At 46.5% G+C, this 20207-nt stretch overlaps 6 non-coding genes and 32 pseudogenes across 6 annotated transcripts; all 38 read left to right on the forward strand.

The window, feature by feature from the left end:
- Window positions 1–451: 451 nt before the first annotated feature.
- LOC148240875 (5S ribosomal RNA) lies at window positions 452–569 on the forward strand (annotated as a pseudogene).
- Window positions 570–970: 401 nt separating this feature from the next.
- On the forward strand, window positions 971–1089 carry LOC148240876 (5S ribosomal RNA). The gene has a single exon (XR_015815552.1). It is a non-coding gene; the product is annotated as a 5S ribosomal RNA (ribosomal RNA).
- A 403-nt stretch (window positions 1090–1492) lies between these two features.
- Window positions 1493–1611, forward strand: LOC148240877 (5S ribosomal RNA; annotated as a pseudogene).
- A 205-nt stretch (window positions 1612–1816) lies between these two features.
- LOC148240878 (5S ribosomal RNA) lies at window positions 1817–1935 on the forward strand (annotated as a pseudogene).
- Window positions 1936–2499: 564 nt separating this feature from the next.
- On the forward strand, window positions 2500–2618 carry LOC148240879 (5S ribosomal RNA; annotated as a pseudogene).
- A 202-nt stretch (window positions 2619–2820) lies between these two features.
- Window positions 2821–2939, forward strand: LOC148240880 (5S ribosomal RNA). The gene has a single exon (XR_015814804.1). It is a non-coding gene; the product is annotated as a 5S ribosomal RNA (ribosomal RNA).
- A 558-nt stretch (window positions 2940–3497) lies between these two features.
- LOC148240881 (5S ribosomal RNA) lies at window positions 3498–3618 on the forward strand (annotated as a pseudogene).
- Window positions 3619–3821: 203 nt separating this feature from the next.
- On the forward strand, window positions 3822–3940 carry LOC148240882 (5S ribosomal RNA; annotated as a pseudogene).
- A 190-nt stretch (window positions 3941–4130) lies between these two features.
- LOC148240883 (5S ribosomal RNA) lies at window positions 4131–4249 on the forward strand (annotated as a pseudogene).
- Window positions 4250–4811: 562 nt separating this feature from the next.
- Window positions 4812–4930, forward strand: LOC148240884 (5S ribosomal RNA; annotated as a pseudogene).
- A 559-nt stretch (window positions 4931–5489) lies between these two features.
- Window positions 5490–5608, forward strand: LOC148240885 (5S ribosomal RNA; annotated as a pseudogene).
- Window positions 5609–5810: 202 nt separating this feature from the next.
- Window positions 5811–5929, forward strand: LOC148240886 (5S ribosomal RNA; annotated as a pseudogene).
- A 561-nt stretch (window positions 5930–6490) lies between these two features.
- On the forward strand, window positions 6491–6608 carry LOC148240887 (5S ribosomal RNA; annotated as a pseudogene).
- A 203-nt stretch (window positions 6609–6811) lies between these two features.
- On the forward strand, window positions 6812–6930 carry LOC148240888 (5S ribosomal RNA; annotated as a pseudogene).
- A 209-nt stretch (window positions 6931–7139) lies between these two features.
- LOC148240889 (5S ribosomal RNA) lies at window positions 7140–7258 on the forward strand. Its single transcript, XR_015815431.1, has one exon. It is a non-coding gene; the product is annotated as a 5S ribosomal RNA (ribosomal RNA).
- An 815-nt stretch (window positions 7259–8073) lies between these two features.
- LOC148240890 (5S ribosomal RNA) lies at window positions 8074–8191 on the forward strand (annotated as a pseudogene).
- A 532-nt stretch (window positions 8192–8723) lies between these two features.
- On the forward strand, window positions 8724–8842 carry LOC148240891 (5S ribosomal RNA; annotated as a pseudogene).
- A 236-nt stretch (window positions 8843–9078) lies between these two features.
- Window positions 9079–9196, forward strand: LOC148240892 (5S ribosomal RNA; annotated as a pseudogene).
- A 205-nt stretch (window positions 9197–9401) lies between these two features.
- Window positions 9402–9520, forward strand: LOC148240893 (5S ribosomal RNA; annotated as a pseudogene).
- A 209-nt stretch (window positions 9521–9729) lies between these two features.
- Window positions 9730–9848, forward strand: LOC148240894 (5S ribosomal RNA). The gene has a single exon (XR_015815765.1). It is a non-coding gene; the product is annotated as a 5S ribosomal RNA (ribosomal RNA).
- A 562-nt stretch (window positions 9849–10410) lies between these two features.
- Window positions 10411–10529, forward strand: LOC148240895 (5S ribosomal RNA; annotated as a pseudogene).
- Window positions 10530–10734: 205 nt separating this feature from the next.
- Window positions 10735–10853, forward strand: LOC148240896 (5S ribosomal RNA; annotated as a pseudogene).
- Window positions 10854–11062: 209 nt separating this feature from the next.
- Window positions 11063–11181, forward strand: LOC148240897 (5S ribosomal RNA). Its single transcript, XR_015814416.1, has one exon. It is a non-coding gene; the product is annotated as a 5S ribosomal RNA (ribosomal RNA).
- Window positions 11182–11802: 621 nt separating this feature from the next.
- LOC148240898 (5S ribosomal RNA) lies at window positions 11803–11921 on the forward strand (annotated as a pseudogene).
- Window positions 11922–12126: 205 nt separating this feature from the next.
- On the forward strand, window positions 12127–12245 carry LOC148240899 (5S ribosomal RNA; annotated as a pseudogene).
- A 206-nt stretch (window positions 12246–12451) lies between these two features.
- Window positions 12452–12570, forward strand: LOC148240900 (5S ribosomal RNA; annotated as a pseudogene).
- An 883-nt stretch (window positions 12571–13453) lies between these two features.
- Window positions 13454–13572, forward strand: LOC148240901 (5S ribosomal RNA; annotated as a pseudogene).
- Window positions 13573–13781: 209 nt separating this feature from the next.
- On the forward strand, window positions 13782–13900 carry LOC148240902 (5S ribosomal RNA; annotated as a pseudogene).
- A 204-nt stretch (window positions 13901–14104) lies between these two features.
- On the forward strand, window positions 14105–14223 carry LOC148240903 (5S ribosomal RNA; annotated as a pseudogene).
- Window positions 14224–14430: 207 nt separating this feature from the next.
- LOC148240904 (5S ribosomal RNA) lies at window positions 14431–14549 on the forward strand (annotated as a pseudogene).
- A 561-nt stretch (window positions 14550–15110) lies between these two features.
- LOC148240905 (5S ribosomal RNA) lies at window positions 15111–15229 on the forward strand (annotated as a pseudogene).
- Window positions 15230–15438: 209 nt separating this feature from the next.
- Window positions 15439–15557, forward strand: LOC148240906 (5S ribosomal RNA; annotated as a pseudogene).
- A 561-nt stretch (window positions 15558–16118) lies between these two features.
- LOC148240907 (5S ribosomal RNA) lies at window positions 16119–16237 on the forward strand (annotated as a pseudogene).
- Window positions 16238–16446: 209 nt separating this feature from the next.
- On the forward strand, window positions 16447–16565 carry LOC148240908 (5S ribosomal RNA; annotated as a pseudogene).
- A 561-nt stretch (window positions 16566–17126) lies between these two features.
- On the forward strand, window positions 17127–17245 carry LOC148240909 (5S ribosomal RNA; annotated as a pseudogene).
- Window positions 17246–17806: 561 nt separating this feature from the next.
- Window positions 17807–17925, forward strand: LOC148240910 (5S ribosomal RNA). Its single transcript, XR_015815663.1, has one exon. It is a non-coding gene; the product is annotated as a 5S ribosomal RNA (ribosomal RNA).
- An 886-nt stretch (window positions 17926–18811) lies between these two features.
- Window positions 18812–18930, forward strand: LOC148240911 (5S ribosomal RNA; annotated as a pseudogene).
- Window positions 18931–19816: 886 nt separating this feature from the next.
- On the forward strand, window positions 19817–19935 carry LOC148240912 (5S ribosomal RNA; annotated as a pseudogene).
- Window positions 19936–20207: the final 272 nt, after the last annotated feature.

The following is a 20207-nucleotide window of genomic DNA, read 5'->3' on the forward strand; positions in this document are numbered from 1 at the left end:
AGAAAGAGAGATGCATAGTGCACGCACAAGGAAACTAATGACAGGAGGGGGGATGGAAGGAGAAAGAGTGTATGTATTTGCAGTGCATAATGAAACATGAGGGATCATACCAGCACTAATGCAACGGATTCTATCAGAACTCCGCAGTTAAGGGTGCTTGGGCGAGAAAAGTACTCGGATGGGTGACCTCCTGCAAAGTCCTTATATTTCACCCATTTTCTTGGGAGGTCCTCGTGTTGCACCCATCTTTTTGCAGATGATTCTTTCGACATTACGCGCAACTTGATTTATGGTCCGCAGGTTTATTCGCAAATGTGAGTCACGGCGCCGTGGCATTTTACTTGATATTAGAACGAGTACAGGAGGTGCAGTGCGCACGCAGAAGGAAACAAATGACGGGAGGAGGAAGAAAAGAGAAGGAGTGTATGTATTTGAAGCGCAAAATTAAACAAGTGGCATCATACCAGCACTAATGCACTGGATCCCATCAGAACTCTGCAGTTAAGTGTGCTTGGGCGAAAGTAGTACTCGGATTGGTGACCTCTTGGGAAGTCCTCGTATCGCAACAATTTTTTTTCAGATGAGTCGTTCGACGTTACGCACGACTGGAACTATGGTCCGCTAGTTTATACGCAAATGTGAGTCAAGAATCAGGGGCATTTTAATCGATATTAGAACGAGAAGGAGAGGTGCAGTTTGAACGCACAAGGAAACAAATGACGGGAGGGGGGATGGAGGGAGAAAAAGTGTATGTAATTGCACCCATTTTTTTGTAGATGATTCTTTCGACGATACGCGCGACTTGAATTATGGTCCTCAGGTTTATTCGCAAATGTGAGTCATGGCACAGTAGCATTTTACTTGATATTAGAACGAGCACGGGAGGTGCAGTGCGCACGCACAAGGAAACAAATGACGGGAGGGGGAAGAAAGGAGAAGGAGTTTATTTATTTGCAGCGTGGAATTAAACGGGTGTGATCATACCAGCACTAATGCACCGGATCCCGTTAGGACTCCGCAGTTAAGTGTGCTTGGGCGAGAGTAGTACTCGGATGGGTGACCTCTTGGGAAATCCTCGTGTCGCACTAATTTTTTTTTTCAGACGGGTCGTTCGACGTTACGCGGGACTGGAACTAGGGTCCACTGGTTTATACGCAAATGTGAGTCAAGAAGCAGGGGCATTTTAATCGATATTAGAACGAGAAGGAGAGATGCAGAATGCACGCACAAGGAAACAAATGACGGGAGGGGGCATAGAGGGAGAAAAAGTGTATGTAATTGTACCCATTTTTTTGCAGATGATTCTTTTGACGTTACGCGCGACTTGAATTATGGTCCTCAAGTTTATTCGCAAATGTTAGTCACGGCGCCGTGACATTTTACTTGATATTAAAACGAGAACGGGAGGTGCAGTGCGCACGCACAAGGAAACAAATGACGGGAGGGGGAGGAAAGGGGAATGAGTTTATGTTTTTGTAGCGCAAAATTAAACGGGTTCGATCATACCAGCACTATTACACCGGATCCCATCAGAACTCCGCAGTCAAGTGTGCTTGGGCGAGATTAGTACTCGAATGGGTGACCTCCTGGGAAGTCCTCGTGTCGCACCAATTTTTTTTCAGACGGGTCGTTCGACGTTACGCGTGTCTGGAACTAGGGTCCGCTGGTTTATACGCAAATGTGAGTCAATAAGTAGGGGCATTTTAATCGATATTAGAACGAGAATGAGAGGTGAAGTGTTAACGCACAAGGATACAAATGACGGGAGGGGGAAGAAAGGAGAAGGAGTGTATGTATTTGCAGCGCAAAATTAAACAGGTGTGATCATACCAGCACTAAAGCTCCGAATCCCATCAAAACTCCGCAGTTAAGTGTGCTTTGGCGAGAGTAGTACTCGAATGGGTGACCTCCTGGGAAGTCCTCGTGTCGCATCAATTTTTTTTCAGACCTGTCGTTCGATGTTACGTGGGACTGGAACTAGGGTCCGCTGGTTTATACGCAAATGTGAGTCAAGAAGCAGGGGCATTTTAATCGATATTAGAACGAGAAGGAGAGGTGCAGTGTGAACGCACCAGGAATCAATTGATGGGAGGGGGAGGGAAGGAGAAGGAGTGTATGTATTTTCAGCAGCAAAATGAAACAGGTACGATCATACCTGCACTAATGCAACGGATTCTATCAGAACTCCGTTGGTAAGGGTGCTTGGGCGAGAGTAGTACTAGCATGGGTTATCTCCTGCGAAGTCCTTATATTTCACCCATTTTCTTGTGAAGTCCTCGAGTTGCACCCATCTTCTTTTTTTCAGATGTGCTGTTCGACGTTACGCGTGACTTTAATTATGGTCCGCAGATTTATTCGCAAATGAGAGTCACGACACCGTGGCATTTTACTTGATATTAGAACGAGAACGGGAGGTGCAGTGCGCACGCACAAGGAAACAAATGATGGGAGGGGGAAGAAAGGTGAATGAGTTTTTGTATTTGTAGCGCAAAATTAAACGGGTGCGATCATACCAGCACTATTGCACCGGATCCCATCAGAACTCCGCAGTTAAGTGTGCTTGGGCGAGATTAGTACTCGGATGGGTGGCCTCCTGGGAAGTCCTCGTGTCGCAACAATTTTTTTTCAGACAGGTCGTTCGACGTTACGCGCGTCTGGAATTAGGGTCCGCTGGTTTATACGCAAATGTGAGTCAATAAGCAGGGGCATTTTAATCGATATTAGAACGAGAATGAGAGGTGAAATGTGAACGCACAAGGAAATAAATGACGGGAGGGGGAAGAAAGGAGGAGTGTATGAATTTGCAGCGCGAAATTAAAGAGGTGCGATCATACCAGCACTAAAGCCCCGGATCCAATCAGAACTCCGCAGTTAAGTGTGCTTGGGCGAGAGTAGTACTCGGATGGGTGACCACCTGGGAAGCCCTCGTGTTGCACCTATTTTTTTTCAGATGGGTTGTTCGACATTACGCGCGAATGAAATTATAAATCGCTGGCTCATTTGCAAAGGTGAGTCACGGTGCCGGGGCATATTACTTGATATTAGAACGAGAAAGAGAGATGCAGAGTGCACGCACAAGGAAACAAATGACGGGAGGGGGGATGGGAGGAGAAAGAGTGTATGTATTTGCAGTGCAGAATGAAACATGAGGGATCAAACCAGCACTAATGCAACGGATTCTATTAGAACTCCGCAGTTAAGGGTGCTTGGGCGAGAAAAGTACTCGGATGGGTGACCTCCTGCGAAGTCCTTATATTTCAACCATTTTCTTGGGAGGTCATCGTGTTGCACCCATCTTTTTGCATATGATTCTTTCGACGTTACGCGCGACTTGATTTATGGTCCGCAGGTTTATTCGCAAATGTGAGTCACGGAGCCGTGACATTTTACTTGATATTAGAACGAGTACGGGAGGTGCAGTGCGCACGCACAAGGAAACAAATGACGGGAGGAGGAAGAAAAGAGAAGGAGTGTATGTATTTGAAGCGCAAAATTAAACAAGTGGCATCATACCAGCACTAATGCATTAGATCCCATCAGAACTCTGCAGTTAAGCGTGCTTGGGCGAGAGTAGTACTCGGATGGGTGACGTCTTGGGAAGTCCTCGTATCGCAAGAATTTTTTTTCAAATGGGTCGTTCGACGTTACGCGCGACTGAAACTATGGTCCGCTGGTTTATACGCAAATGTGAGTCAAGAATCAGGGGCATTTTAATCAATATTAGAACGAGAAGGAGAGGTGCAGTGTGAACGCACAACGAAACAAATGATTGGAGGGGGGAGGGAAGAAGGAGTGTATGTATTTTCAGCACGAAATTAAACAGGTGCGGTCACACCAGCACAAATGCACCGGATCCCATCAGAACTCCGTAGTTAAGTGTGCTTTGGCGAAAGTAGTACAATGATGGGTTACCTCCTGGGAAGTTCTCGTGTTGCACCCATTTTCTTTTTTTCAGATGTGCAGTTCGACGTTACGTGCGACTTTAATTATGGTCCGCAGATTTATTCGCAAATGTGAGTCACGGCGCCGTGGTATTTTACTTGATATTTGAGCGACAACGAGAGGTGTAGTGCGCACGCACAAGGAAACAAAGGTGAAGGAGTTTATGTATTTGCAGCACAAAATTAAATAGTTTCTATCATACCAGTACTAATGCACCGGATCCCATCAGAACTCCGCAGTTAAGTGTGCTTGGGCGAGAGTAGTACTCGGATGGGTGACCTCCTAGGAAGTCCTCGTGTCGTATTAATTTTTTTTTCAGACGGGTCGTTCGACGTTACGCGCGACAAGAACTAGGGTCCACTGGTTTATAAGCAAATGTAAGTCAAGAAGAAGGGGCATTTTAATCGATATTAGAACGAAATGGAGAGATGCAGAGTGCACGCACAACGAAACAAATGACGGGAGGGGGGATGGAGGGAGAAAAAGTGTATGTATTTGCAGCACAGAATGAAACATGAGCAATCGTACCAGCACGAATGCAACAGATTCTATCAGAAATCCGCAAGTTAAGGGTGCTTGGGCGAGAGTAGCACTAGGATGGTTGACCTCCTGCGAAGTCCTTATATTTCACCCATTTTCTTAGGAAGTCCTCGTGTTGCACCCATTTTTTTGCAGATGATTCTTTCGACGATACGCGCGACTTGAATTATGGTCCTCAGGTTTATTCGCAAATGTGAGTCACGGCACCGTAGCATTTTACTTGATATTAGAACGAGTACGGGAGGTGCAATGCGCACGCACAAGGAAACAAATGACGGGAGGGGGAAGAAAGGAGAAGGAGTTTATGCATTTGCAGCGTAGAATTAAACGGGTGCGATCATACCAGCACTAATTCACCGGATCCCGTCAGAACTCCGCAGTTAAGTGTGCTTGGGCGAGAGTAGTATTCGGATGGGTGACCTCTTGGGAAGTCCTCGTGTCACACCAATTTTTTTTCAGACGGGTCGTTCGACGTTACGCGCGACTGGAACTAGGGTCTGCTGGTTTATACGCAAATGTGAGTCAAGAAGCAGGGGCTTTTTAAACGATATTAGAACGAGAATGAGAGCTGCAGTGTGAACGCACAAGGAAACAATTGATGGGAGGGGGAGGGAAGGAGAAAAAGTGTATGTATTTGCAGCGCATAATGAAACAGGTGCGATCATACCAGCACTAATGCAACGAATTCTATCAGAACTCCGTAGGTAAGGGTGCTTGGGCGAGAGTAGTAATAGCATGGGTTACCTCCTGCAAAGTCCTTATATTTCACCCATTTTCTTGTGAAGTCCTCGTGTTGCACCCATTTTTTTGCAGATGATTCTTTCGACGTTACGCGCGACTTGAATTATGGTCCTCAGGTTTATTCGCAAATGTAAGTCACGGCGCTGTAGCATTTTACTTGATACTAGAACGAGAACGGGAGGTTTAGCGCGCACGAACAAGGAAACAAATGACGGGAGGGGGAAGAAAAGAGAATGAGTGTATGTATTTGCAGCGCGAAACTAAACAGGTGCGATCATACCAGCACTAAAGCCCCGGATCCCATCAGAACTCCGCAGTTAAGTGTGCTTGGGCGAGATTAGTACTCGGATGGTTGACCTCCAGGGAAGTCCTCGTGTCGCACCAATATTTTTTCAGACTGGTCGTTCAACGTTACGCGCGTCTGGAACTAGGGTCCGCTGGTTTATACGCAAATGTGAGTCAAGAAGCAGGGGCATTTTAATCGATATTAGAACGAGAATGAGAGGTGAAGTGTGAACGCACAAGGAAACAAATGACGGGAGGGGGAAGAAAGGAGGAGTGTATGTATTTGCAGCGCGAAATTAAAGAGGTGCGATCATACCAGCACTAAAGTCCCAGATCCCATCAGATCTCCGTAGTTAAGTGTGCTTGGGCGAGAGTAGTACTCGGATGGGTGACCACTTGGGAAGCCCTCGTGTTCCACCTATTTTTTTTCGGATGGGTTGTTCGACGTTACGCGCGAATGGAATTATAAACCGCTGGTTCATTTGCAAAGGTGAGTCACGGTGCCGGGGCATATTACTTGATATTAGAACGAGAAAGAGAGATGCAGAGTGCACGCACAAGGAAACAAATGACGGGAGGGGGGATGGGAGGAGAAAGAGTGTATGTATTTGCAGTGCAGAATGAAACATGAGGGATCATACCAGCACAAATGCAACAGATTCTATTAGAACTCCGCAGTTAAGGGTGCTTGGGCGAGAAAAGTACTCGGATGGGTGACCTCCTGCGAAGTCCTTATATTTCACCCATTTTCTTGGGAGGTCGTCGTGTTGCACCCATCATTTTGCAGATGATTCTTTCGACGTTACGCGCGACTTGATTTATGGTCCGCAGGTTTATTCGCAAATGTGAGTCATGGCGCCGTGGCATTTTACTTGATATTAGAACGAGTACGGGAGGTGCAGAGCGAACGCACAAGGAAACAAATGTCGGGAGGAGGAAGAAAAAAGAAGGAGTGTATTTATTTGAAGCGCAAAATTAAACAAGTGGCATCATACCAGCACTAATGCACTGGATTCCATCTTAACTCTGCAGTTAAGCGTGCTTGGGCGAGAGTAGTACTTGGATGGGTGACCTCTTGGGAAGTCCTCGTATCGCAACAATTTTTTTTCAGATGGGTCGTTCGACGTTACGCGCGACTGGAATTATGGTCCGCTGGTTTGTACGGAAATGTGAGTCAAGAATCAGGGGCATTTTAATCGATATTAGAACGAGAAGGAGAGGTGCAGTGTGAACGCACAAGGAAACAAATGATTGGAGGGGGGAGGGAAGAAGGAGTGTATGTATTTTCAGCACGAAATTAAACAGGTGCGGTCACACCAGCACAAATGCACCGGATCCCATCAGAACTCCGTAGTTAAGTGTGCTTTGGCGAAAGTAGTACAATGATGGGTTACCTCCTGGGAAGTTCTCGTGTTGCACCCATTTTCTTTTTTTCAGATGTGTCGTTCGACGTTACTCGCGACTTTAGTTATGGTCCGCTGATTTATTCGCAAATGTGAGTCACGGTGCCGTGGCATTTTACTTGATATTTGAACGAGAACGAGAGGTGTAGTGCGCACGCACAAGGAAACAAATGACGGGAGGGGGAAGAAAGGAGAAGGAGTTTATCTATTTACATCGCGAAATTAAATAGGTGCGATCATACCAGCACTAATGCACCGGATCCCATCAGAATTCCGTAGTTAAGTGTGCTTGGGCGAGAGTAGTACTCGGATGGGTGACCTCTTGGGAAGTCCTTGTGTCGCACTAATTTTTTTTTCAGACGGGTCGTTCGACGTTACGCGCGACTAGAACTAGGGTCCACTGGTTTATACGCAAATGTGAGTCAAGAAGCAGGGGCATTTTGATCGATATTAGAACGAGAAGGAGAGATGCAGAGTGCACGCACAAGGAAACAAATGACGGAAGGAGCGATGGAGAGAGAAAAAGTGTATGTATTTGCAGCGCAGAATGAAACATGAGCAATCATACCAGCACCAATGCAACGGATTCTTTCAGAACTTCGCAAGTTAAGGGTGCTTGGGCGAGAGTAGCACAAGGACGGAATTATAAATCACTGGTTCATTTGCAAAGGTGAGTAACGGTGCCGGGGCGTATTACTTGATATTAGAACGAGAAAGAGAGATGCAGAGTGCACGCACAAGGAAACAAATGACGGGAGGGGAGATGGGAGGAGAAAGAGTGTATGTATTTGCAGTGCAAAATGAAACATGAGGGATCATACTAGCACTAATGCAACGGATTCTATCAGAACTCCGCAGTTAAGGGTGATTGGGCGAGAAAAGTACTCGGATGGGTGACCTCCTGCGAAGTCCTTATATTTCACCCATTTTCTTGGGAGGTCCTCGTGTTGCACCCATCTTTTTGCAGATGATTCTTTCGACGTTACGCGCGATTTGATTTATGGTCCGCAGGTTTATTCACAAATGTGAGTCACGGCGCCGTGGCATTTTACTTGATATTAGAACGAGTACGGGAGGTGCAGTGCGTACGCACAAGGAAGCAAATGACGGGAGGAGGAAGAAAAGAGAGGGAGTGTATATATTTGAAGCGCAAACTTAAACAAGTGGCATCATACCAGCACTAATGCACTTGATCCCATCAGAACTCTGCAGTTAAGCGTGCTTGGGCGAGAGTAGTACTCGGATGGGTGACCTCTTGGGAAGTCCTCGTATCGCAACAATTTTTTTTCAGAAGGGTCGTTCGACGTTAAGCGCGACTGGAACTATGGTCTGCTGGTTTATACGCAAATGTGAGTCAAGAATCAGGGGCATTTTAATCGATATTAAAACGAGAATGAGAGATGCAGTGTGAACGCATAAGGAAACAAATGATGGGAGGGGGGGAGAGAAGAAGGAGTGTATGTATTTTCAGCACGAAATTAAACAGGTACGGTCACACCAGCACAAATGCACTGGATCCCATCAGAACTCCGCAGTTAAGTGTGCTTTGGCCAAAGTAGTACAATGATGGGTTACCTCCTAGGAAGTTCTCATGTTGCACCCATTTTCTTTTTTTCAGATGTGCCGTTCGACGTTACGCGCGACTTTAATTATGGTCCGCAGATTTATTCGCAAATGTGAGTTACGGCGGAGTGGCATTTTACTTGATATTTGAACGAGAACGAGAGGTGCAGTGCGCACGCACAAGGAAACAAATGACGGGAGGGGGAAGAAAAGAGAAGGAGTTTATGTATTTGCAGCGCAAAATTAAACAGGTGCGATCATACCAGCACTAATGCACCGGATCCCATCAGAACTCCGCAGTTAAGCGTGCTTGGCCGAGAGTAGTACTCGGATGGGTGACCTCCTGCGAAGTCCTTATATTTCACCCATTTTCTTAGGAAGTCCTCGTGTTGCACCCATTTTTTTGCAGATGATTCTTTCGACGTTACGCGCGACTTGAATTATGGTCCTCAGGTTTATTCGCAAATGTGAGTCACGGCGCTGTAGCATTTTACTTGATATTAGAACGAGTACGGGAGGTGCAGTGCGCACGCACAAGGAAACAAATGACGGGAGGAGGAAGAAAAGAGAAGGAGTGTATGTATTTGAAGTGCAAAATTAAACAAGTGGCATCATACCAGCACTAATGCACTGGATCCCATCAGAACTCTGCAGTTAAGTGTGCTTGGGCGAGAGTAGTACTAGGATGGGTGACGTCTTGGGAAGTCCTCGTATCGCAACAATTTTTTTTCAGATGGGTCGTTCGACGTTACGCGCGACTGGAACTCTGGTCCGCTGGTTTATACGCAAATGTGAGTAAAAAATCAGCCGCATTTTTATCGATATTAGAACGAGAAGGAGAGGTGCAGTGTGAACGCACAAGGAAACAAATGATGGGAGGGGGGGGAGGGAAGAAGGAGTGTATGTATTTTCAGCACGAAATTAAACAGGTGCGGTCACACCAGCACAAATGCACCGGATCCCATCAGAACTCTGAAGTTAAGTGTGCTTTGGCGAAAGTAGTACAATGATGGGTTACCTCCTGGGAAGTTCTCGTATTGCACCCATTTTCTTTTTTTTAGATGTGCCGTTCGACGTTACGCGCGACTTTAATTATGGTCCGCAGATTTATTCGCAAATGTGAGTCACGGTGCCGTGGCATTTTACTTGATATTTGAACGAGAACGAGAGGTGCAGTGCGCACGCACAAGGAAACAAATGACGGGAGGGGGAAGAAAGGAGAAGGAGTTTATGTATTTGCAACGCGAAATTAAATTGGTGCGATCATACCAGCACTAATGCACCGGATCCCATCAGAACTCCGCAGATAAGTGTGCTTGGGCGAGAGTAGTACTCGGATGGGTGACCTCCTGGGAAGTACTCGTGTCGCACTAATTTTTTTTTTCAGACGGGTCGTTCGACGTTACGCGCGACTAGAACTAGGGTCCACTGGTTTATACGCAAATGTGAGTCAAGAAGCAGGAGCATTTTAATCGATATTAGAACGAGAAGGAGAGATGCAGAGTGCACGCACAAGGAAACAAATGACGGGAGGAGGGATTGAGGGAAAAAAGTGTATGTATTTGCAGCGCAGAATGAAACATGAGCAATCATACCAGCACCAATGCAACGGATTCTATTAGAACTCCGCAAGTTAAGGGTGCTTGGGCGAGAGTAGCACTAGGATGGGTGACCTCCTGCAAAGTCCTTATATTTCACCAATTTTCTTAGGAACTCCTCGTGTTGCACCCATTTTTTTGCAGATGATTCTTTCGACGATAAGCGCGACTTGAATTATGGTCCTCAGGTTTATTCGCAAATGTGAGTCACGGCACCGTAGCATTTTACTTGATATTAGAACGAGCACGGGAGGTGCAGTGTGCATGCACAAGGAAACAAATGACGGGAGGGGGAAGAAAGGAGAAAGAGTTTATGTATTTACAGTTCAGAATTAAACCGGTGCGATCATACCAGCACTAATGCACCGGATCCCATCAGAGCTCGGCAGTTAAGTGTGCTTGGGAGAGAGTAGTACTCGGATGGGTGACGTCCTGGAAAGTCATTGTGTCGCACCAATTTTTTTTTCAGACGGGTCGTTCGACGTTACGCGCGACTAGAACTGGGGTCCGCTGGTTTATACGCAATTGTGAGTCAAGAAGCAGGGGCATTTTAATCGATATTAGAACGAGAAGGAGAGGTGCAGTGTGAACGCACAAGGAAATAATTGATGGGAGGGGAGGAGGGAAGAAGGAGTGTATGTATTTTCAGCACGAAGTTAAACAGGTGCGGTCACACCAGCACAAATGCACCGGATCCCATCAGAACTCCGCAGTTAAGTGTGCTTTGGCGAAAGTAGTACAATGATGGGTTACCTCCTGGGAAGTTCTCGTATTGCACCCATTTTCTTTTTTTCAGATGTGCCGTTCGACGTTACGCGCGACTTTAATTATGGTCCGCAGATTTATTCGCAAATGTGAGTCACGGCGCCGTGGGATTTTACTTGATATTTGAACGAGAACGAGAGGTGCAGTGCGCACGCACAAGGAAACAAATGACGGGAGGGGGAAGAAAGGAGAAGGAGTTTATGTATTTGCAACGCGAAATTAAACTGGTGCGATCATACCAGCACTAATGCACCGGATCCCATCAGAACTCCGCAGATAAGTGTGCTTGGGCGAGAGTAGTACTCGGATGGGTGACCTCCTGGGAAGTCCTCGTGTCGCACTACATTTTTTTTCAGACGGGTCCTTCGACGTTACGCGCGACTGGAACTAGCGTCCACTGGTTTATACGCAAATGTGAGTCAAGAAGCAGGAGCATTTTAATCGATATTAGAACGAGAAGGAGAGATGCAGAGTGCACGCACAAGGAAACAAATGACGGGAGGGGGAGGAAAGGAGAAGGAGAGATGCAGAGTGCACGCACAAGGAAACAAATGACGGGAGAGGGGATGGAGGGAGAAAGAGTGTATGTATTTGCAGTGCAGAATGAAACATGAGCGATCAAACCAGCACCAATGCAACGGATTCTATCAGAACTCTGCAAGTTAAGGGTGTTTGGGCGAGAGTAGCACTAGGATGGGTGACCTCATGCGAAGTCCTTTTATTTCACCTATTTTCTTAGGAAGTCCTCGTGTTGCACCCATTTTTTTGCAGATGATTCTTTCGACGTTACGCGCGACTTGAATTATGGTCCTCAGGTTTATTCGCAAATGTGAGTCACGGCACCGTAACATTTTACTTGATATTAGAACGAGCACGGGAGGTGCAGTGCGCATGCACAAGGAAACAAATAACGGGAGGGGGAAGAAAGGAGAAGGAGTTTATGTATTTGCAGCGCGGAATTAAACGGGTGCGATCATACCATCACTAATGCACCGGATCCCATCAGAACTCCGGAGTAAAGTGTGCTTGGGCGAGAATAGTACTCGGATGGGTGACCTCTTGGGAAGTCCTCGTGTCGCACCAATTTTTTTTCAGACGGGTCGTTCGAAGTTACGCGCAACTGGAACTAGGGTCCGCTGGTTTATACGCAAATGTGATTCAAGAAGCAGGGGCATTTTAATCGATATTAGAACGAGAATGAGAGGTGAAGTGTGAACGCACAAGGAAACAAATGATGGGAGGGGGAAGAAAGGAGAAGGAGTGTATGTATTTGTAGAGCGAAACTAAACAGGTGCGATCATACCAGCACTAAAGCCCCGGATCCCATCAGAACTCTGCAGTTAAGTGTGCTTGGGTGAGATTAGTACTCGGATGGATGACCTCCTGGGAAGTCCTCGTGTCGCACAAATTTTTTTTTCAGACGGGTCGTTCGACGTTACGGGCGTCTTGAACTAGGGTCCGCTGGTTTATACGCACATGTGAGTCAAGAATCAGGGGCATTTTAATCGATATTAGAACGAGAATGAGAGGTAAAGTGTGAACGCACAAGGAAACAAATGACCAGAGGGGGAAGAAAGGAGAAGGAGTGTATGTATTTGTAGCGCGAAATTAAACAGGTGCGATCATACCAGCACCAAAACTCCGGATCCCATCAGAATTCCGCAGTTAAGTGTGCTTGGGCGAGGGTAGTGCTCGGATGGGTGACCACTTGGGAAGCCTTCGTGTTGCACCCATTTTTTTTCGGATGGGTTGTTCGACGTTACGCGCGAATGGAATTATAAACCGCTGGTTCATTTGCAAAGGTGAGTCTCGGTGCCGGGTCATATTACTTGATATTAGAACGAGAAAGGGAGATGCAGAGTGCACGCACAAGGAAACAAATTACGGGAGGGGGGATGGAAGGAGAAAGAGTGTATGTATTTGCAGTGCATAATGAAACATGAGGGATCATACCAGCACTAATGCAACGGATTCTATCAGAACTCCGCAGTTAAGGGTGCTTGGGCGAGAAAAGTACTCGGATGGGTGACCTCCTGCGTAGTCCTTATATTTCACCCATTTTCTTGGGAGGTCCTCGTGTTGCACCCATCTTTTTGCAGATGATTCTTTCGACGTTACGCGCGACTTGATTTATGGTCCGCAGGATTATTCGCAAATGTGAGTCACGGCGCCGTGGCATTTTACTTGATATTAGAACGAGTACGGGAGGTGCAGTGCGCACGCACAAGGAAACAAATGACGGGAGGAGGAGGAAAAGAGAAGGAGTGTATGTATTTGAAGCGCTAAATTAAACAAGTGGCATCATACCAGCACTAATGCGTTGGATCCCATTAAAACTCTACAGTTAAGTGTGCTTGGGCGAGAGTAGTACTCGGATGGGTGACCTCTCGGGAAGTCCTCGTATCGCAACAATTTTTTTTCAGATGGGTCGTTCGACGTTACGCGTGACTAAAACTATGGTCCGCTGGTTTATACGCAAATGTGAGTCAAGAATCAGGGGAATTTTAATCGATATTAGAACGAGAAGGAGAGGTGCAGTGTGAACGCACAAGGAAACAAATGATGGGAGGGGGGGAGGGAAGAAGGAGTGTATGTATTTTCAGCACAAAATTAAACAGGTGCGGTCACACCAGCACAAATGCACCGGATCCCATCAGAACTCCGCAGTTTTGTGTGCTTTGGCGAAAGTAGTACAATGATGGGTTACCTCCTGGGAAGTTCTCGTGTTGTACCCATTTTCTTTTTTTCAGATGTGCCGTTCGATGTTACGCGCGACTTGAATTATGGTTCTCAGGTTTATTCGCAAATGTGAGTCACGGCGCCGTGGTATTTTACTTGATAGTAGAACGAGAACGGGAGGTGCAGTGCGCACGCACAAGGAAACAAATGACGGGAGGGGGAAGAAAGGGGAATGAGTTTATGTATTTGCAGCGCGAAATTAAACAGGTGCGATCATACCAGCACTAATGCACCGGATCCCATCAGAACTCCGCAGTTAAGTGTGCTTGGGCGAGAGTAGTACTCGGATCGGTGACCTCTTGGAAAGTCCTCGTGTCGCACCAATTTTTTTTCAGACGGGTCGTTCGACGTTACGCGCGTCTAGAACTAGGGTCCGCTGGTTTATACGCAAATGTGAGTCAAGAAGCAGGGGCATTTTAATCGATATTAGAACGAGAATGAGAGGTCCAGTGTGAACGCACAAAGAAACAAATGATGGGAGGGGAGGAGGGAAGAAGGAGTGTATGTATTTTCAGCACGAAATTAAACAGGTACGGTCACACCAGCACAAATGCACCGGATCCCATCAGAACTCCGCAGTTAAGTGTGCTTTGGCGAAAGTAGTACAATGATGGGTTACCTCCTCGGAAGTTCTCATGCTGCACCCATTTTCTTTTTTTCAGATGTGCCGTTCGACGTTACGCTCGACTTTAATTATGGTCCGCAGATTTATTCGCAAATGTGAGCACCGTGCCGTGGCATTTTACTTGATATTTGAATGAGAACGAGAGGTGCAGTGCGCACGCACAAGGAAACAAATGACGGGAGTGGGAGGAAAGGAGAAGGAGTTTATCTATTTGCAGCGCAAAATTAAACATCTCGATCATACCAGCACTAATGCACCGGATCCCATCAGAACTCTGCAGTTAAGTGTGCTTGGGCGAGAGTAGTACTCGGATGGGTGACCTCCTGGGAAGTCCTCGTGTTGCTCTAATTTTTTTTTCGGACGGGTCGTTCGACATTACGCGCGACTGGAACTAGGTTCCCCTTGTTTATACGCAAATGTGAGTCAAGAAGCAGGGCATTTTAATCGATATTAGAACGAGAAGGAGAGATGCAGAGTGCACGCACAAGGAAACAAATGACGGGAGGGGGGATGGAGGGAGAAAAAGTGTATGTATTTGCAGCGCAGAATGAAACATGAGCAATCATACCAGCACCAATGCAACGGATTCTATCAGAACTCCGCAAGTTAAGGGTGCTTGGGCGAGAGTAGCACTAGGATGGGTGACCTCCTGCGAAGTCCTTATATTTCACCCATTTTCTTAGGAAGTCCTCGTGTTGCCCCCATTTTTTTGCAGATGATTCTTTCGACGATATGCGCGACTTGAATTATGGTCCTCAGGTTTATTCGCAAATGTGAGTCACGGCACCGTAGCATTTTACTTGATATTAGAACGAGCACGGGAGGTGCAGTGCGCACGCACAAGGAAACAAATGACGGGCGGGGGAAGAAACTAGAAGGAGTTTATGTATTTGCAGCGCAGAATTAAACGGGTGCGATCATACCAGCACAAATGCACCGGATCTCATCAGAACTCCGCAGTTAAGTGTGCTTTTGCGAAAGTAGTACAATGATGTGTTACCTCCTGGGAAGTTCTCGTGTTGCACCCATTTTCTTTTTCTCAGATGTGCCGTTCGACGTTACGCGCGACTTTAATTATGGTCCGCAGATTTATTCGCAAATGTGAGTCACGGCGCCGTGGCATTTTACTTGATATTAGAACGAGAACGAGAGGTGCAGTGCGCACGCACAAGGAAACAAATGACGGGATGTGGAAGAAAGGGAAATGAGTTTATTTATTCACAGCGCAAAATTAAACAGCTGCGATCATACCAGCACTAATGCACCGGATCCCTTCAGAACACCGCATTTAAGTGTGCATGGGCGAGAGTAGTACTCGGATGGGTGACCTCCTGCGAAGTCCTCGTGTCGCACTAATTTTTTTTTCAAACGGGTCGTTCGAAGTTACGCGCGACGGGAACTAGGGTCCACTGGTTTATACACAAATGTGAGTCAAGAAGCAGGGGCATTTTAATCGATATTAGAACAAGAAAGAGAGATGCAGAGTGCACGCACAAGGAAACAAATGACGGGAGGGGGATGGAGGGAGAAAAAGTGTATGTATTTGCAGCGCAGAATGAAACATGAGCAATCATACCAGCACCAATGCAACGGATTCTATTAGAACTCCGCAAGTAAAGGGTGCTTGGGCGATAGAAGCACTAGGATGGGTGACCTCCTGCGAAGTCCTTATATTTCACCTATTTTCTTAGGAAGTCCTCGTGTTGCACCCATTTTTTTGCAGATGATTCTTTCGACGATACGCGCGACTTGAATTATTATCCTCAGGTTTATTCGCAAATGTGAGTCACGGCACCGTAGCATTTTACTTGATATTAGAACGAGCACGGGAGGTGCAGTGCGCACGCACAAGGAAACAAATGACGGGAGGGGGAAGAAACGAGAAGGAGTTTATGTATTTGCAGCGCGGAATTAAACGGGTGCGATCATACCAGCACAAATGCACCGGATCTCATCAGAACTCCGCAGTTAAGTGTGCTTTTGCGAAAGTAGTACAATGATGTGTTACCTCCTGGGAAGTTCTCGTGTTGCACCCATTTTCTTTTTCTCAGATGTGCCGTTCGACGTTACGCGCGACTTTAATTATGGTCCGCAGATTTATTCGCAAATGTGAGTCACGGCGCCGTGGCATTTTACTTGATATTAGAACGAGAACGAGAGGTGCAGTGCGCACGCACAAGGAAACAAATGACGGGATGTGGAAGAAAGGGAAATGAGTTTATTTATTCACAGCGCAAAATTAAACAGATGCGATCATACCAGCACTAATGCACCGGATCCCTTCAGAACACCGCATTTAAGTGTGCATGGGCGAGAGTAGTACTCGGATGGGTGACCTCCTGCGAAGTCCTCGTGTCGCACTAATTTTTTTTTCAAACGGGTCGTTCGAAGTTACGCGCGACGGGAACTAGGGTCCACTGGTTTATACACAAATGTGAGTCAAGAAGCAGGGGCATTTTAATCAATATTAGAACAAGAAAGAGAGATGCATAGTGCACGCACAAGGAAACAAATGACGGGAGGGGGATGGAGGGAGAAAAAGTATATGTATTTGCAGCGCAGAATGAAACATGAGCAATCATACCAGCACCAATGCAACGGATTCTATTAGAACTCCGCAAGTAAAGGGTGCTTGGGCGATAGAAGCACTAGGATGGGTGAGCTCCTGCGAAGTCCTTATATTTCACCCATTTTCTTAGGAAGTCCTCGTGTTGCACCCATTTTTTTGCAGATGATTCTTTCGACGATACGCGCGACTTGAATTATTGTCCTCAGGTTTATTCGCAAATGTGAGTCACGGCACCGTATCATTTTACTTGATATTAGAACGAGAACGGGAGGTGCGGTGCGCACGCACAAGGAAACAAATGACGGGAGGGGGAAGAAAGGAGAAGGAGTTTATGTATTTGCAGCGCAAAATTAAACGGGTGCGATCATACCAGCACTAATGCACCGGATCCCATCAGAACTCCGCAGTTAAGTGTGCTTGAGCGAGAGTAGTACTCGGATGGGTGACCTCCAGGGAAGTTCTCGTGTCGCACAAATTTTTTTTCAGACGGGTCGTTCGACGTTACGCGCGACTGGAACTAGCGTCCACTGGTTTATACGCAAATGTGAGTCAAGAAGCAGGGGCATTTTAATCGATATTAGAACGAGAAGGAGAGATGCAGTGTGCACGCACAAGGAAACAAATGACGGGAGGGGGGATGGAGGGAGAAAAAGTGTATGTATTTGCAGCGCAGAATGAAACATGAGCAATCATACCAGCACCAATGGAACGGATCCTATTAGAACTCCGCAAGTTAGGAGTGCTTGGGCGAGAGTAGCACTAGGATGGGTGACCTCCTGCGAAGTCCTTATATTTCACCCATTTTCTTAGGAAGTCCTCGTGTTGCACCCATTTTTTTGCAGATGATTCTTTCGACGATACGCGCGACTTGAATTATGGTCCTCAGGTTTATTTGCAAATGTGAGTCACGGCACCGTAGCATTTTACATGATATTAGAACGAGCACGGGAGGTGCAGTGCGCACGCACAAGGAAACAAATGACGGGAGGGGGAAGAAACGAGAAGGAGTTTATGTATTTGCAGCGCGAAATTAAACGGGTGCGATCATACCAGCACTAATGCACCGGATCCCATCAGAACTCCGCAGTTAAATGTGCTTGGGCGAGAGTAGTACTTGGATGGGTGACCTCCTGGGAAGTCCTCGTGTCGCACCAATTTTTTTTCAGACGGGTCGTTCGACGTTACGCGCGACTGGAACTGGGGTCCGCTGGTTTATACATAATTGTGAATTAAAAAGAAGGGGCATTTTAATCGATATTAGAACGAGAAGGAGAGGTGCAGTGTGAACGCACAAGGAAACAATTGATGGGAGGGGGAGGGAAGGAGAAGGAGTGTACGTATTTTCAGCACGAAATGAAACAGGTGCGATCATACCAGCACTAATGCAACGGATTCTATCAGAACTTCGTAGGTAAGGGTGTTTGGGCGAGAGTAGTACTAGCATGGGTTACCTCCTGCGAAGTCCTTATATTTCACCCATTTTCTTGTGAAGTCCTCGTGTTGCACCCATTTTCTTTTTTTCAGATATGTCGTTCGACGTTACGCGCGACTTGAATTATGGTCCGCAGGTTTATTCGCAAATATGAGTCACGGCGCCGTGGCTTTTTACTTGATATTAGAACGAGTACGCGAGGTGCAGTGCGCACGCGCAAGGAAACAAATGACGGGAGGAGGACGAAAAGAGAAGGAGTGTATGTATTTGTAGCGCAAAATTAAACAAGTGGCATCATACCAGCACTAATGCACTGGATCACATCAGAACTCTCTAGTTAAGTGTGCTTGGTCGAGAGTAGTACTCGTATGGGTGACCTCTTGGGAAGTCCTCGTATCGCAACAATTTTTTTTCAGATAGGTCGTTCGACGTTACGCACGACTGGAACTATAGTCCGCTGGTTTATACGCAAATGTGAGTCGAGAATCAGGGGCATTTTAATCGATATTAGAACGAGAAGGAGAGGTGCAGTGTGAACGCACAAGGAAACAAATGATTGGAGGGGGGGAGGGAAGAAGGAGTGTATGTATTTTCAGCACGAAATTAAACAGGTGCGGTCACACCAGCACAAATGCACCGGATTCCATCAGAACTCCACAGTTAAGTGTGCTTTGGCGAAAGTAGTACAATGATGGGTTACCTCCTGGGAAGTTCTCGTGTTGCACTCATTTTCTTTTTTTCAGATGTGTCGTTCGACGTTAGCGCGATTTTAATTATGGTCCGTAGATTTATTCGCAAATGTGAGTCACGGCGCCGTGACATTTTACTTGATATTTGAACGAGAACGAGAGGTGCAGTTCGCACGCACAAGGAAACAAATAACGGGAGGGGGGATGGAAGGAGAAAGAGTGTATGTATTTGCAGTGCAGAATGAAACATGAGGGATCATACCAGCACTAATGCAAAGGATTCTATCAGAACTCCGCAGTTAAGGGTGCTTGGGCGAGTAAAGTACTCGGATGGGTGACCTCCTGCGAAGTCCTCATATTTCACCAATTTTCTTGGGAGGTCCTCGTGTTGCACCCATCTTTCTGCAGATTATTCTTTCGACGTTACGCGCGACTTGATTTATGGTCCACAGGATTATTCGCAAATGTGAGTCACGGCGCCGTGGCTTTTTACTTGATATTAGAACGAGTACGGGAGGTGCAGTGCGCACGCACAAGGAAACAAATGACGGGAGGAGGAAGAAAAGAGAAGGAGTGTATCTATTTGAAGCGTAAAATTAAACAAGTGGCATCATACCAGCACTAATGCTCTGGATCCCATCAGAACTCTACAGTCAAGTGTGCTTGGTCGAAAGTAGTACTCGGATGGGTGACCTCTAGGGAAGTCCTCGTATCACAACATTTTTTTTTCAGATGGGTCGTTCGACGTAACGCGCAACTGGAACTATGGTCTGCTGGTTTATACGCGAATGTGAGTCAAGAATCAGGGGCATTTTAATCGATATTAGGACGAGAAGGAGAGGTGCAGTGTGAACGCACAAGGAAATAAATGATGGGAGGGGGGGAGGGAAGAAGGAGTGTATGTATTTTCAGCACGAAATTAAACAAGTGCTGTCACACCGGCACAAATGCACCGGATCCCATCTGAACTCCGCAGTTAAGTGTGCTTTGGTGAAAGTAGTACAATGATGGGTTACCTCCGGGGAAGTTCTCGTGTTGCACCCATTTTCTTTTTTTCAGATGTGCCGTTCGACGTTACGCGCGACTTTAATTATGGTCTGCAGATTTATTCGCAAATGTGAGTCACGGCGCCGTGGCATTTTACTTGATATTTGAACGAGAACGAAAGGTGCAGTGCGCGCGCACAAGGAAACAAATGACGGGAGGGGGAAGAAAGGAGAAGGAGTTTATCTATTTGCAGCGCAAAATTAAACATGTCCGATCATACCAGCACTAATGCATCGGATCCAACCGGAACTATGCAGTTAAGTGTGCTT

Source organism: Carica papaya, chromosome 8, assembly GCF_054855325.1.
Source record: "Carica papaya isolate Zhongbai chromosome 8, ASM5485532v1, whole genome shotgun sequence".
NCBI classification, from domain to species: Eukaryota; Viridiplantae; Streptophyta; class Magnoliopsida; order Brassicales; family Caricaceae; genus Carica; species Carica papaya.